This window comes from Vanessa cardui, chromosome 18 (assembly GCF_905220365.1).
Source record: "Vanessa cardui chromosome 18, ilVanCard2.1, whole genome shotgun sequence".
Lineage (NCBI taxonomy): Eukaryota > Metazoa > Arthropoda > Insecta > Lepidoptera > Nymphalidae > Vanessa > Vanessa cardui.
The window spans coordinates 5,158,416-5,174,085 of record NC_061140.1 but is presented as its reverse complement, the minus strand read 5'-3'; the positions used below and the strand labels follow the sequence as shown (position 1 = coordinate 5,174,085).

Genomic DNA, 15,670 nt, shown 5'->3' with positions numbered 1-15,670 from the left:
ACTAAATAGATTTAGAACCATAATCCGAAAAAAAGAACATTTTACTTGACACCATTTTTGACGGCACCTATCTATTATCTCTGATAACAATATTCTTATACATATAAGAGCTCGATCTCCGCGTGGTTAAACTTTCCTGCTCCGCGTTCATGAGCCGTTACTTCCTATATAAGAGTAAGGCTATAAAATGTAAAAATATTTTTCAAAGAATAATGCTAGCTTCAGAGATTAGCATGTTAAAAAACCTCCTCGGATTTGTTATAATAGTTTGATGATAATCGTATTTTTAAATCGATTTAATTATTTTATAATAATGATACAAGTTTATAAGCCAATAACATGTTTTTATTGAACAATATTGCGTACGCAGGTATTTTTGTAAGAAAACGGAAGTTGCTAACGATAAAAGGCGATGTCATTAGGTTTTTTTGTTGAAAAATTCTTACTTCTTGTAAATGACATTAGCTTAAACCACTTTCTATTGTTTTTGCGATCCCTTGGCAATTAAAAAGGCAGCTTCTGCTTTAGTATCCAGTTAAAAAGATTTATTTACTTTTCTATAATACAATTGTCCGTCCTTTGCCTTCATTCAGCATACCAGTTACGCAAGAGTGAGATAGCAATAGATTAGATGTCACTGTTTTTGTTAGTTAAGGTGGAAGTCCTTAGAGTCAGCGTACTCGTTAAGCGAACACTTCTTCCATTTTAGATGTTGTCGGTATCTCCGGTTTGTCGTTATCCAAATACGGAATCAAGTATAACTATTATCTAATCCTGTTCCTAACTTGCTATGACCTTTAATCGACAACTTGTTCGTACAATTAAATGTTTACATATACTATCGCTTCCATTTTAATTGTTACTATATCTATTACAAAAGGGTCTTTGTCGTAGTTGTGAGTAGTTACTTAATCGACTAAGCGTTTATTTAAGGATCACAATACATGTCTCGATTTACAAATCGAGCAAAACGTAGTTTGTTTTCACCGCCAACGCACAGTGGTTCTGGTTGTCTGAGTCAGCGGCTATTTTAAGTTCGTTGATGCGCGTGCGCCGCCGAACGCAATCACGCGCATACAACTTATGACTGCTTTGAATACACTGTAACTGTTTGTCGAATTTATAACGACATGCTGTTTTCACGATTGACAAATAATATCTGTCTTATTTGTTGAGTCAGATTGAAATCAAATGAAACCTGGTTTTAAGTCAACTAAGGCGTACCGACAACGCAATGTATTTACCTGTTTATATAAGTATGAGTAATTCTCACTTGGTGTTTGAAATAACGCAATGGATGTTGACAAATATTTTATTAAGAAACTATATAACGTTGCGATATTATTAGAATTGTTATATAATATTTATTTATAAATTTTTTTAGTGAGTTATACTATGTAGGTTCGCAAAGGTTCCTGACCCAAAATTCAAATTTTCAATTTTTCTTTATATATTGAGCCTTTTAATATAAGCTCTAAACTACCAGTGCAAAGCTGGGACTGATAGCTATTATTTATATACATATATGATTAAATTATGTTAGGAACATACCATCGTTAGTTATAATTGTTTACGTCAGCTGTTCTAATGTACTTGGTCAGCTTTTCATTCTGAGATAGCAATTAAGACAATTAAAAAGCATCGACGGAACCCTCGAGAGCTGTATCATATTAGCGTTTAATCAATTTGATCGCGAGCAACTGATGCGAGGTCATTGACACAGTAGATATGCGTTCTTTAATTTAAACGTTAAGGCCTCGATAATTAGATATCTATTCTTATTCATGACATCTTCAATAAGATCTTATACAATCTGATTTATTCGTGAAAAAGGAATATATTTACACGCCATGTTTTTTTTTTATTCTTGAATTAATTTAAATAGAACATAAAAACAGCGTGTTTGAGATTTCTTAATTAGCGTCAGATTATGATTTATGATATAACCAAGCTATGCTAGCTACTTTAGCTGTTATCATTCTTCTTTATATTATTAATTATAGTTATTCGAATCCTTTAAGTTTGAAATACTGCCTGAAATAAATGACAATCAAATTACGAAACTGAATCAAAGAATACACATATACACCAAAGGCACGTATAATGAGTCTATTAATACGTCTGGAGATTATATAAAAAGATCGAGTCAATTAATTATATCATAACTTAAACTCGAAAAAGCCTTTAAAAATAACATTGTTATAAAAGAATAACGAAAGTATGTTTATTATATTCTTATTCGTCTATTAGATCGATTTATTAATTTATTCGAAATTATTATGGAAATCGAGAAAACACTATAAATATTTTTTTAAATAATTTTCCTTTATAAATTTACATTGCCTGCTTTAAAATCAACTTTACATAGATTTGTGAGTAAAATGTTTCCGTGCTGCCTCAGCGTGAATCAGGTCACGATGATTGGTCAGACGCCTGGATTCAAAACAGTACAAGGCCTATTCATCAGTGCCTTCAGATTACAGCCACTCAATTTAAGAATTTAAATTGTCCTATTACACATTAAGATGACAGTGTACACTATAGCTTATAAATTGCATTTAGAATTAGTTGCCAGTTTTTTAATTGAATATTATATTAGCTATAGCAGAATTGTTGATTTTTCGATTGATTAAAACAACTTTGGCACTGGCAATAACATATTAAGTTTGATCACTTTAATTCTTAATCTATACTAGTATTATAAATATAAAAGTAACTCTCTAAGCTCTTTCACGACCAAACTAATGAAGCGATTTTGATGAAATTTGGTATAAAGCAAATTTAAACTACAAACTCCAACCAACCATATATGAGCAAAACCGCGGGCGACTACTACTTAGATATAATCTATCAAAACACAGATTTCTTTTTAATTACATGGCATACATGATCTACTTGTCAACGACAAGAGTAAATTGAATAAATAATAAATGGACTACTATAAAGCTTATGAGTCTTAAATGGTCCATATGATGCTTAACATCATTCATCATCTCATATATTATAGTGAGCTCGAACAAAGTTGGTAGACGAACATGAAACGGCGAATACAAATATCACTAATCCGGCAGTCGGCTTGAAAAATGTCCTGACATCGTTTGCATACAATAACCGGTTGTGAATAGCATGGGCGGGACGTGCCTTGCTCCAGCCCTACACGTATGGAATTATATGTATTTTATTTTTGAGTTACGTGACAATTTCCCACACTATTATCGATGCAAAGTTAGCCACGGAAGAGTGAACAGTTTAAGGTTGAACAGGAAGTTTACATTTACCGTCAAATTTCAATTACGTCACAAGGTGCAATACCCTCATTACCGGTTCTTTTATTAGATTATTCAATAATCTGTCAACTCAAACGACCTAGCTTGTTCTATTAATAAATATGCTGATATTTTCGAAACATTTGAATGTTTTGTATTCATTCGACTGCAAATCGAAATACTTTTAGTTCTTATAGCAAAATCAACTTTTCTTTCAACTCAAAAACATTATTCCATTAAGAAATATATAATGACGGTTTATCCCAGTTTATGAAATCGCCATCTGAATAAGCTCTTCACAACTTCCTAGGCTAGAAGTTCGTTCCGATGTAACTGGCTGGCTTCTTTTATAATTTGTTGCCGTCGAATTATTTACTGTACAACTCCGATGCCTTAAACTATAAACTCTACAGTTTGATTCTATGCTTTGACTTACAAATACACAGTAACTATTTGTTGAGCTATTCTGTAACATCTAGGGTTCAGCTTAATGTTGACTTGGTAAATTATCATCAGCTGTACCAATGAAATACGTTTGACTAAATTTTATTGTCATTGTCCTCAATTGCGAATTACTCGGTGAAATTTCATTAAATGCATGTAGTGCATTATTGTAACACCGTTAATTGTTCGGCCGTTAGCGTCAATTGCTTACAATAAACAACTTCACATGTTAGGGTAATAGCTTATTCAGGCTCGGACAATACCGCTATTCTGTGGCCAGCAGCATATGGAAGTTTCTCGTGTTTCAGAACCAGCTGGCACGCAGGAAAGCAATAAAACAATCGACGTTTCTGTACGCCACTCTACAGTGCGTTTTACTCAATAGCCTAAAATATTGTTTTGTTCGACCGAATTCGTATGAAATGTATTTTTTTTTATCGTAGATAAACATTTAATTTTCAACGTGGTTTCAATATTTCTTTACAATATTTTGTTGAGCATTATAATTATTTATTTTAATCACAATAAATGATCTTTTTTACTATTGAATACCTTAAGTTCTTATAACCTGGTTGCCATCAAAGCAGGCGTAGAGAAGCATCTTGCGAGCCGGCATGGCTGGAGTCACTAGTGCAGAACATTCTTACTGACTGTACTGGTCGTCTTATCATCAGATGAAGTGAAGTCATATTGTAAAGCCTTCCCGGAAGGTATATAATATAAATAAAGTTCAGTTTTTTTCCAATAGTTAAACATGACAAATTTATACAATATAAACTGTAATTAATACGGAACCCCTTTAAATTTGAGTTGGCCAGGAGCGAGTCGTTAATTTAAATTGTGCCCAATTTGGCAAAAACTTTCGCGTCGCATATGGCACGCGCACTACAAACTTAATGGGAGATAATGTAATTTATTCGTTTTTTTTTTTCGCATTGAATCAATTCACTTTCGCTAATGCAGGAGACGCATGACAGTGATGAATTGGTGTTATATAGACAAATTGTCTAGATAAGGTAATTTATCACTTGTGTACATTATACCTTAAATGAGATCGCACTTCATTACCGCATAATTTGAAGGACATTAAACGCATATATTAAACAAAACTGTTACAGTTTGTTCTTTAAAATTTTTTATCGTGCTTTTATGAGCTTCTATATTGTTTCCGACAAAGGCTTTTGACATATTCTCATGAATTACATCTGTGTCAAATTATTATTAATCTACATTTTCACTTTGGCTTAGGCTACATCTTATTAAATATTTGTCTGAACTGATTTTATCACAAGCATAAGCATTTTTATGTGCAAAATATAAATGAAAATATTTGCGATCTCATTATATTTTAGCATATTCCGAAATGTTGGATTTGTTGAAAATACATATATCTTAAAAGATAATACTATTTCATTGTATTAATATTAAAAAAAACATAACAAACCTCATTTCCTTAATAATAGACAGCTTGGAATTTATCAGATGTACATGTAGATAAATTTTATCCGATAAATGCAGGTTTGCTCGCGATGTTTTTCTTGCCTCGTAAACACGAGATGAATTATAAATACACTGTAACTCAATTGTGTTTAACCAGATTTGAACCCGCAATCTCAAATTAAAATTCACGTTCTATACAGCTAATATATCCCGATCTTTTTTATTTATAATCTTATGTAATTTACTTAAATCCAATCGTTAAATATGCCAAGGAAATGTTTATGGATCGAGAATACTACGAAACATAAATCTACAACTTTGATCCTCACATAATACTTAAAACGAACTTCATCGAGCTAAAAGGTCGTACAAACGTAACTTTGTATATTCATATGAAAGAATAAAAGTATAACATTGTTAGTAGAAAATAGCTTGACGAGCTGACGGTTATCACCCATTTATTGTGTTAAAATAGGTCGACGGTCGATGACCTGCTATTCCATAGTAAAAAGGTTAGCTTGTTAGCTGCACCACAGACTAGGTGAGATTGAATCTAAAAGATTGGAAAAGAAAATACATACAAAAGAAATGTGACGTAGTATTGAGATGTAAACAATATTAATCTACGTTATATTGATAACCGTTGACATGTTAACGATATGTCGAAACGGATTGTTAGGGTGAGCGTCGAAAGACATGGGCCAGGAGCACGACCAACGCGTTCTATTTCTGACGGAAGACGTTGACCTGTTTCTATGTGCATCACAGGATGAATCAGATTTTCAGATATGTATAAATAACGTTTCTCGTATCTGCATGCCTGTATCGTAACTTTCAATCGATTCTATTTTTAATTCATTACAATTCGACCTTACGTTGAAGATTTTATACGTGTAAAGTAACTTATATTACAGTTGTAAAGTTACAGTAGTCTTATTTTATTTATTTATAACTAAAAAGTCTTTACTTGTTCAATGTCGACAAAGACCCTTGTATTGTCTGGGTGATGTCAAATGTATGGATTCATTTATAATAATTTCTGCTTGACAAAGAAGTACCTACGATGTTTACTTTTATAGAATACTCCATCAAAACTATTTATGAAATTGTTTTATGTGGTGATTTCATTAATTTACCCAGTAGTCCCAGTACATGTATAAGAAAAAGTAATTGTAAGATAGCATTTTTATAAAATTGTCATTATAAAATCAGTTAACAAAAGACATGATCCTCCGATGCATCTAGATATCTTTCTAGAATTATTTAGAAGAGCTATTTATGCAGAATTGGTAACTAATTAATTAATTATATGATTACTTCATAATATTTAAATTTGGTTCCGAATAATGACACGGCCTCTGAAGCGATAATTAGGTATCTTGAAGACTTTATTATCAGTTTAAAAACTTCTGTATTAATTTTTACGCTATAATCTTTTGTATTTCTGTATTTAGAATTCGTTTATTGTGTTTGTATGACATAAATGGCAACTTTCAAAGTCTTATTCTACTTCTAATATATTATAATAAATACTTGATATATACTTTGAATTAGAGATATAGTAAAAATATGGAATAAACAAAGGCCTTGTATAATTTATTCTAACTTCAGAAGGTAGAAGTCGTCCGCTTTTGGTTACCCCACGAGTATTGATTTAGCTCCCGGCGAAAAAGTTTCTCTTGTTATAATAAGGTTTCGGCTCCAATTTTGAAATAACGGATCGGTTATTTTTATGCTTACTTGAAATAATATTGGACAATTTAATTCGGGCACTCGATACTATGAGACAATCTTTCCACTGACGCTATTTTATTTAAACCCAGTCCGACTTCAGTAATCCTGGATGCCGTGATTGGAAAACTTTGCAAAGGACTTCACAGCTTAGTCAATTGAAACTTAATTAATTTACAATTTTCTCCTGATACTGTTCTCTAATAATAATAAAAAAAAAAACATTTAACTTTTAGTTAGCGTAGTAGCTTCTGTATAGAATTTTAAATAGTATTTTGATTGGAAATTGAACCTTAGTCTTAATATATCAAGTTAAAAAATGACATTACTATAAGGTATCAAAAGTGTTGTTTATCGAAAATCAAAACAAAAGAAAGTAGAATTCAATAGAATAATTATTATCTATAAGACAGTGATGAGTGATCCCTTACTTGACGGCTATTCTTATTTAATATGTTACAGCATTTAATTAAAAAAGGTTTACATAAAACTAACTTATTACAATACGCACTGGTCCTTACATAAACAAAACCATAACATTTAATTAAATGTGATATAACTCGATTATATTATACAGCATAACTGAGCACGACATACAAGTTTTTTATTTAACTATAATCGACATTTTAATTGTACGACTTAAATAATATGCAATTTAATAGTTCCTGCACAATCAGGTCGCGCCATATTGAAGTCTATTGTTACAGTACTGATCTGATTCAGTTGCTAGAACGGCAAAAACGGAGCCGGATCAATTAATCTGCAGATATCGCGCTTACGAATCAACGTCGAGTTCCAGTCTATTTAATAAAAACATCAATATTATCTTCTCGTATCATGAATGGATTTTAGTTCGCACAGCTTCGCTAGGTATTTGTGAATGAAAATCTTTTTATCCTATAGATGTGACTTTTGAATGGAAGATTAATATTGAATGTTTAAACAAGATAATTAGTAAGAGGCCAATCTTACCAAAAATAATTAATAGTGAAAATATATACATATTTGTTTGTTGGTAGGACTAGTGTCTGCAAGTTCTGCTAGGTTAACCTACCACGTCGGTTGGTTTGGATTGACGATGTAAGAAATTAATAATATTTCTTACAGTGCTATTGTTTATGCGCGGTGGTGACCAATAACCATCCACCTTATATCCCATCCCCATTTTCTCGTCCGTCTTAATATCGTAACAAAAAAAACATAAAAGTATTATCATTCGTTAGAGCGATTGTTTAGTACAGTAGGCAGGTACTATTTCGCTTATATAGCCATAATGTCCTGGCGATCCGTTATCCGTTGCAATGTAAACTATTAAATTACGTATTAAGAAAACAAAGCTATGTAATTTCAGTTGTGACCGCAACATTTACGACCTGTTGCGTCCTAGTGCTGCAACGTTCTGTTAGTTCTTTGTCAGCGGTTATCTCGGCTCGCATTTCTGTTTCTTTATAATCTATACGCTGATTCCCTTCCGCATTAGCGGATTTAAGTAAAATTGCGTCGCTATTATTGTTAGAGTTACATTCGCTTCCTTTGATGTTATCTTTAGATTCGAAACATTTATTCTATTTTATATTCATTTTTGAGTTCAGAGAAAACACGGGGAATGTTCCGAGGAATTGTTCGGATTAATCCCGGCTGCTGAATTTCACCTTCGGACATCTCGCCAAAACTCTAAGTTTCACCCGCACCACCTTGTTGTCCGAAAATCCACAACAGCGCGATTTCTCAGACATTTTCTGCCTCGCACAACTACTTTGTGGAACCAGCTTTCGCCGGCGGTTTTTCCGAACCGATACGACATGGGAACCTTCAAGAAAAGAGCGTACTCCTTTCTTAAAGGCCGGCAACGCACCTGCAAGCCCCCTGGTGTTGCAGATGTCCATGGGCGGTGGTAGTCACTTTCCATCAGGTGAGCCTCCTGCTCGTTTGCCACCTATGCCATAAAAAAAAAAAAAAAAAAAAAAAAAAAAAAAAAAAAAAAAACATTCCGCCTTACGAAAAGTTTGTTTTTTGGCCTACACCTTAATCATTATGACTCGGTAATAAAACTCAATGTAACAAAAATTTCGTCAGGCAATACCTTCGCGTCTTGTTTGCTTTTGCTTGTCTGACCTAAATTTCCAAGTTGATAATGAAAAGCTTCGTCGTCTCTCGCTCCGTAATTTCACTCGGGCTGTCGCCGGGGACCGTTTGTTACTTTCTGTAATCACTGTGCACTGAATATATTACTTACGTGCTAGCTCCTTCCCTTGTTCGGAATAAGGCCGCGTTAGTACTAGTTAGACTGTTTAATGTTTGGAATTTTATTTTATTTATTACTCTAATAAAGTTTCGTGTTGTTAAGCATACTTAATAAGTTATACGATACATTTCATTCGTATTTTTTATGTTATTACCAAGTTAACCTGGTCACAGAATATGGTTAAGTGTAAAAAATATTTTAATTCATCATATTTTTAATAAATATCACAAACAATTTACGGTAACCTATCCTGTGAGAGTAAATTACGTGTAATATATTTCTAAATGAAATGATTTAATTAATCTTGGATTTATTTGATCGGTTGTTATTTGAAGAAGCCGTTTCTTCGGCTGGGCACGCTTGTTTGCGTGACAGTCTTGGATCGTCGCTTCCTCTTCGAAAACATCTTAAAAAGTACTTCACGAATCGAGTTTCATTTCGGTTACTAATGAATTATTACATTCCATAGCGTTTTTTTACTTATTCGATAGCTACGGATACCAATTCTTTACAATCGCTTCTTTGATCTGTGTTGCTATCGTATCGGTTCTAAGCTATCATTAAATACAAATATTTTTATTGTAAAATCATTTGAATATTATAAATGATAATCAACAGAATTGGTAACATTATATTCTAAAGCGTGCACTGTTAACTACGTTTAACCTTGGAGTTTCTAGAAATAGAACAAAAGTATTAGCAATCAAACTGTTTTTTTTATTGGAAGGGACAAGTTTATATTGCGCGACTGTGATTGATTGTATTGAAGTTATGACCCACTGAATGTGCCCGTGGTGTGCACGAGAATACCCAGAGATTTATAACTAGAAACAAAAACATTTTGACATCTGGCTCGCAATAAAACAATGCAATCCTGTGTTCATCGGGCATATAAAAACAGTTCCTTGAAATCTAGAGATTCGTTGGAATTAGTTGGTTGATTGAATTAAATGGGATATTTAAACTATTAAAATACCTTCCTCTTATATACCTGGAGTAACTAATATAACTATTCACCTACAATAGAGCTTCAAAACTAAATGTATCATAGTTGGAAAAAATGTCAAAGTTAATTACTTTGACATTTTTCCAACTTATCAAATGAAGAACATCCTAAAATAGTAATTAATCCTCAAAAGTGTTAAGTGTTATAGTTGACGAGTTTAATCCATTATAATGATGATTATGATATTATAGTATGCGAGTATTAATAGTAATAATTAGGACTCAGCTGATCTCTGGGGAAAGAAGTGCGTAAGAGGAGCGGGGGGTTAGGATTGTCACCGGAGTGCAGTCGCCTTCCTCGCTCCGATCGCGTCGGACCGTTTCTCTCTTACCGCGCTTCGTACCGAACGTCGAATCGAGTGCCGCAGATATTACCCATATACAAAAAAAAATATCGGATATAACTGTGTTGTGTTTTTGGAAAACGAATATCTATGCTGGAATTTATGCAAAAATATACGGTACGTAATTTAAAAATATTTAAAATGTTTGAACTAAACCAGACGAAACTTATATTAATGTATCAATTTAAACCAATTTATCATACAGTATTATATGATATTAATAAAAATTTATAGTTTCTTTAATAATTTTTGGGGTACATTCGGTCGTCTATTGATTCGTGCCCCTAATAAAATTCACGCACTGAGAAGTCTCCCATTTCATCGTACATTATTAGAAGGGAAACAAACGCCTAGGGGCCGAAACGAGAGTCAATCTGCGAGATGTAATTTAAAAATGTTGTAGCCATCTTACTCATACCCCTAATATTGACTGATTATCGTCATAACAGTTTTTGTTTTCGTCAATTTTTGACGTTTTTTTTTTCGTATTCATATTTATTAAGTCAATTAATCTATTTATTTGACTTTTTGTTTATACTTTAATTGTATAATTAACAACTTGTCGGTAAAACTATAAGAATAAGATATTATCACAGGTCAATGTACATTTTTATAGTTATTTTCTTTAATCTCATGAACTTGACATTATCAACGATGTGAGCACACTTTACAAAGTTATAACATATAATTAGGTATGCGTCTGAATTAAGTATAATTAATAATATTTTTGCTTTTTGATATCTCAATTAAATTATTATTATTAGAAGGAAGTTGTCATAGTACTTTATGTAATACTCATTGATAATGTTGTATACAAGTGAAATTTCATACCGGTGTGTGTATATTTATGAATGACAGTAAGGAAGTCTACATATTCCGTTCTTACGTCTAAGTCAATATAAGGAATATAAACAAAAAATATACAGAAATGCGTTTAACCATAAAAAAATTTAAACGAAAAAAAATTTAATACGTGCTCAACCGTTCAATGGTTGAAATGAGTATTTCACGCAATTCCGTCATGGACTGTCACTTCAATAAAGTCTATGTTAATGTAGTTCGTGTATACAAAGTTTGAGAATATACAACCTGGGTTTTAGAATTAGCCTAACTTGATACGAGGTAGAAAACGTTAGGCCGTAAAAACAAAGGCACGCAATGTCGTCATGCATTGCCGCCTTGACTATGCAATTCTGCTACAAGATCTCAGATTGTACAGTAAGCGTCAAAAATATCACGCATTCTATTCATAATAATTGAATTCACGTATGAATTAACAAACATCTGTCAGAAGAAATAATTGAAGTTGACTATACATATCCAGACGAGACGTATGCCATGCCTGAGTAAGCGCGCGATCATAATTCAGTAAAACTTAAGGCGACTCGAATGCTTAATGCACTTTAAAATGGAAATTATATTTTTATTGATAAAATCAGCTGAGTTTAATTAAAATAATTAGAAATAAACATGAGGTAAGCTGTTAAGCACTGACCACTGTTAATTAGAGGCATTCTCACGAAGCTTGTATAAAAGTATTAAATACTGTATTATCTACGTATTTATATTTATATGAACATTAGAGATAATTGGTACTCTTCAAAAGATAATTGGTTAACATGTGAAGCTTGGTATCATAAGATTTGCTATGACGAGTTCAATAAAAGTTGTTAACATGTATTACTAATAGTTGTCAAAAGCACACGAAGGGCATTTTGGGTATTCAAAAATAGCCTATATACTTCCTCGGAGTTTAAGCTTAATTTGTATTTAAATCGCTGTAATTATAAAACTCAAATTACTCGTTCTTTATAGTGTTTACTGGCATAAATAACATATGACGATAAAAAATCCGAGTTAAAAATATTATTACGATACCGAAATTATCAATCTAGAAATTATTTAATTATATAACAGTGACATGACCATTTTTATCTTCAATTTATTTACAGTAAAGTAAAACTTAGTTGTTTTGTTATTAGCGCTATAATTAAGTGCAAATTAAACAATACGTACTCAAATTAAAACATTTTGTAATATAGTTTGACTAGTGCCAGAAGTATTGTAATCGTTTTAATGTTATGTTTATATTATACAAAATTTGATTCATACCTACTGATTAACAACTGAAGTTGTTGTATAGATATATCGCAACATTCAATTGCATTAAAAATAAGAAATAATTGATGTTTACTGTACGTACGCACATACCCAGACAAGTCGAATGATATGCTTGAATAAATGGACGATCATTATGCATTAAAACTCTTAAGTATGCGCTTCGGATCGTATGCCGTCTTCAACTGTTGGTATTATTAATAATATCGACGTATGCATTTTTTTAAAATCTATTTATAGGTAGGTACGTATTGTTAAACAATAATTCGAAATAAATTATATTATGCTCTTTTTGATCAATTTCGGTTACCTTAGTCATTCTAACTCAATATTTTCCAATTAATTTGTCAAGTGTGTGAGCAAGCGCTGGTGCACTCTTTAACCTCACTCCCATTATCCAATGATGATGATGATGAAGCCAGGCGATCGAACACGTTCATCATGTTTTTCAAAGCATGATAATGTATATTCTGCAAACAGACAAAATTTGGTATAAATCCATCACCTACTACTAGGAAAAAATGTGTAGGTAAATTATAAGATTAAAATTTTCAATAGTTTGTTAAATATAATGACATGCGCGTTTGTTAGCTTTACATTAACGCTAATGACTAAAGGCGAATTTAGGAAACGTTACGTTAAGGTATATTTGAGTTTTTCAAAAAGCGAATATTGACATACCACTGTAGTATAAAAGGAGAGAAAGTCTATGGAAGCTACCTAGGCATTCACGAGTACCTAGTCAACGTCGCACTTAGCACTAGACTCCGAACTACGCACTCAGTGCAAAGGGCTGCAGACTAACAGAGAAACAACTCCAAAACATGTCCTTTGACATGTACAGTAATCCACGCACGTCACACTCATTATCGTCGCCTCATAGTCCTTACTCGTATTACATTAAACGCTAACGTGATATATTTACGCGTTGCCGACTGTACACTCAAACACCTTTGTAGTTTTCCTGTAAGTGACTTCAAGAGGTACATTGTCGCGAAGTCTGCTACTCAGTGAAGGGAAACATTTCTGTATGTTTGAATGTTTTTTGTTATTATTCTCGTAATTGTTGACTTAAACAAAAACTAAACACGCAAATGTTTCACTTGAGTTGAGAGTTAATCGTAATTAAGCATATGAAATAATTTAATTCATGTTTTTTAGCGTTTGAGAATTGTGATTTATGTAGACATAATTTTTATTATACGTCTCTAGTTCTTTACAAGCTGGTTCGAGTCTAACAATAAAACCACATTTGTTAATACCTATTCATTTTGTTGGCTTTACATTTAGCCGAGAGGATGGGCTTGTAAAATGTTTAAAATAATATGCTTGTATAAAATATAACTTGATAGCTTTAAGCAAATGTAATTAACTAAATTGATATCAAATTATAATCTCTCGTTACCTCCTATAGCTTTTATTTATCTTTTGATTTGAAACAAATAACAATCAACTTGGTAAAATTAAAATAAAATCAATTGATGCTTTTTGCAACTTCGTGTGTAGGTAACTCGTTAAATATTAGACTGCCACGCAATATTACTTAACATTGTTGGGTTTATGATTAAAGGGTGAGTGAGCCAGTATAAATAAATGCACAAGGAACATAACATCAAAGTTCCCAATGTTGGTGGCGCATTGGTTATGTCAGTGGTAACCACTTACTATCGAATGGTTCATTCGTTCGATAACGATACCATAAAAATAAAACATCAATTTTATAAGATATTTTTTGAATTATAAGGGCAATGTAATATAAACACCGTAACATATATCCTCTATTATTATCTATGTAGCTTCTTTATAACAATGACGTTTTCGTCTTTACCGCTATGTAAAAATTTACGAGATATAAACAATGACCTCGGACTTCTTAGATGAGATAGGTGATGTGATGACCACGACGATTAACGTTTTACGGCCTCACTAATAAACGTAACGTCAATGTGGAATGAAGTCACATAACTCTTCGTATATTTCTGTAATTTCTAACAGAACTAAATCATTGTATGTCTAAATACAAGTGTCTTAAGTAGACTGTTTATTTGAAGTATCTTCATTAAACAAGGAGGATGTTCAATAATCTGCAATACCTAACTGTAAATACTACGTAAACCAATATACATAAAACTTAAACCAGAAGAGTTATTAGTATTTAATTTAATATAATTAGCTGAATGTTGCAGTATCGCTCTCTTTAAATATAGACGTCAATTTCAAATTCCTGTAGAATACTAAATGTGTACATTAAATTTATAATACTAATAAAGATGAAGATCATCCATAAAGGCACTTACACACTATAAATTTTAGCATTTTAAGGCTCAACCTAAAAATATGACTAATCTAACTAACCCTAACATATATCTTGAGTGTTGCAGTTTGTTTATTTTTTACCTCGAGCATTTATTAACATCTTTGTTGTGGTAGAAAAAAAAGCATTATCCAATTTTAACAAATCCCTTCTTCTCGGGGTGCCCTTTTCCTGAGTACGTGTCGGAAATCTCCTTTGAAGTTAGCAAATAAGAATGCAAATTAATTTATTTAATACCAACAAGGGGGCTTACGAACAAACAATGATACGTAGGTATGTGTAAGTATATTGTTAAGCATATATCATATCTTTAACTGTTTCTTTTAGTATATGTATTTATATGTTTAATGATTGGTAATTACCACCTGGTGGTACGTTATCACCACGTCTCCTAGATTTCCTACTCAAAGGGCGAGCAGGCCTTAGTCCAGCACTGGGAAATTTACAGGCTGTTAATGTAATCATTCATAACACCGGCTATAAGTGTTAAAACAAACAACTTCATAATACGGGTAGTTTTGTACATACTTATTTATATTTTTTATGTAAATTTTTAATACGTAATGTTTAGCTACTAAAATTTTTAACGAAATCGTGAGATTTCAAAAGGACCGTCTTTATCATTCTGTGGACATCAAAGATTATGAAAATCAAAGTCAAATGTCCTGCTATAAATAGTCGATAATTTCGCCGTTTGAAACTCAATAAGTGTCTTTGTCGATTCCCTACAAGGAAGCCAGTTCGGGTGTTTCTATATGTCTAT

General features: G+C 32.2%; 1 protein-coding gene across 6 annotated transcripts in view; it reads left to right on the top strand.

Moving 5' to 3' along the window:
• LOC124537662 (dystroglycan 1) overlaps positions 1-15,670 on the top strand; it is a 100,164-nt gene that overhangs the window by 35,815 nt on the left and 48,679 nt on the right. Inside the window, exon 1 of one of the 6 annotated variants that reach the window (XM_047114572.1) lies at positions 10,426-10,592. The exons of the other annotated variants lie outside the window; for them this stretch is intronic. The gene's annotated coding sequence lies outside the window, so the exon portion shown is untranslated. Of the gene's footprint in view, positions 1-10,425; positions 10,593-15,670 lie in introns of those variants that run through there. 6 annotated transcript variants of the gene reach the window in all.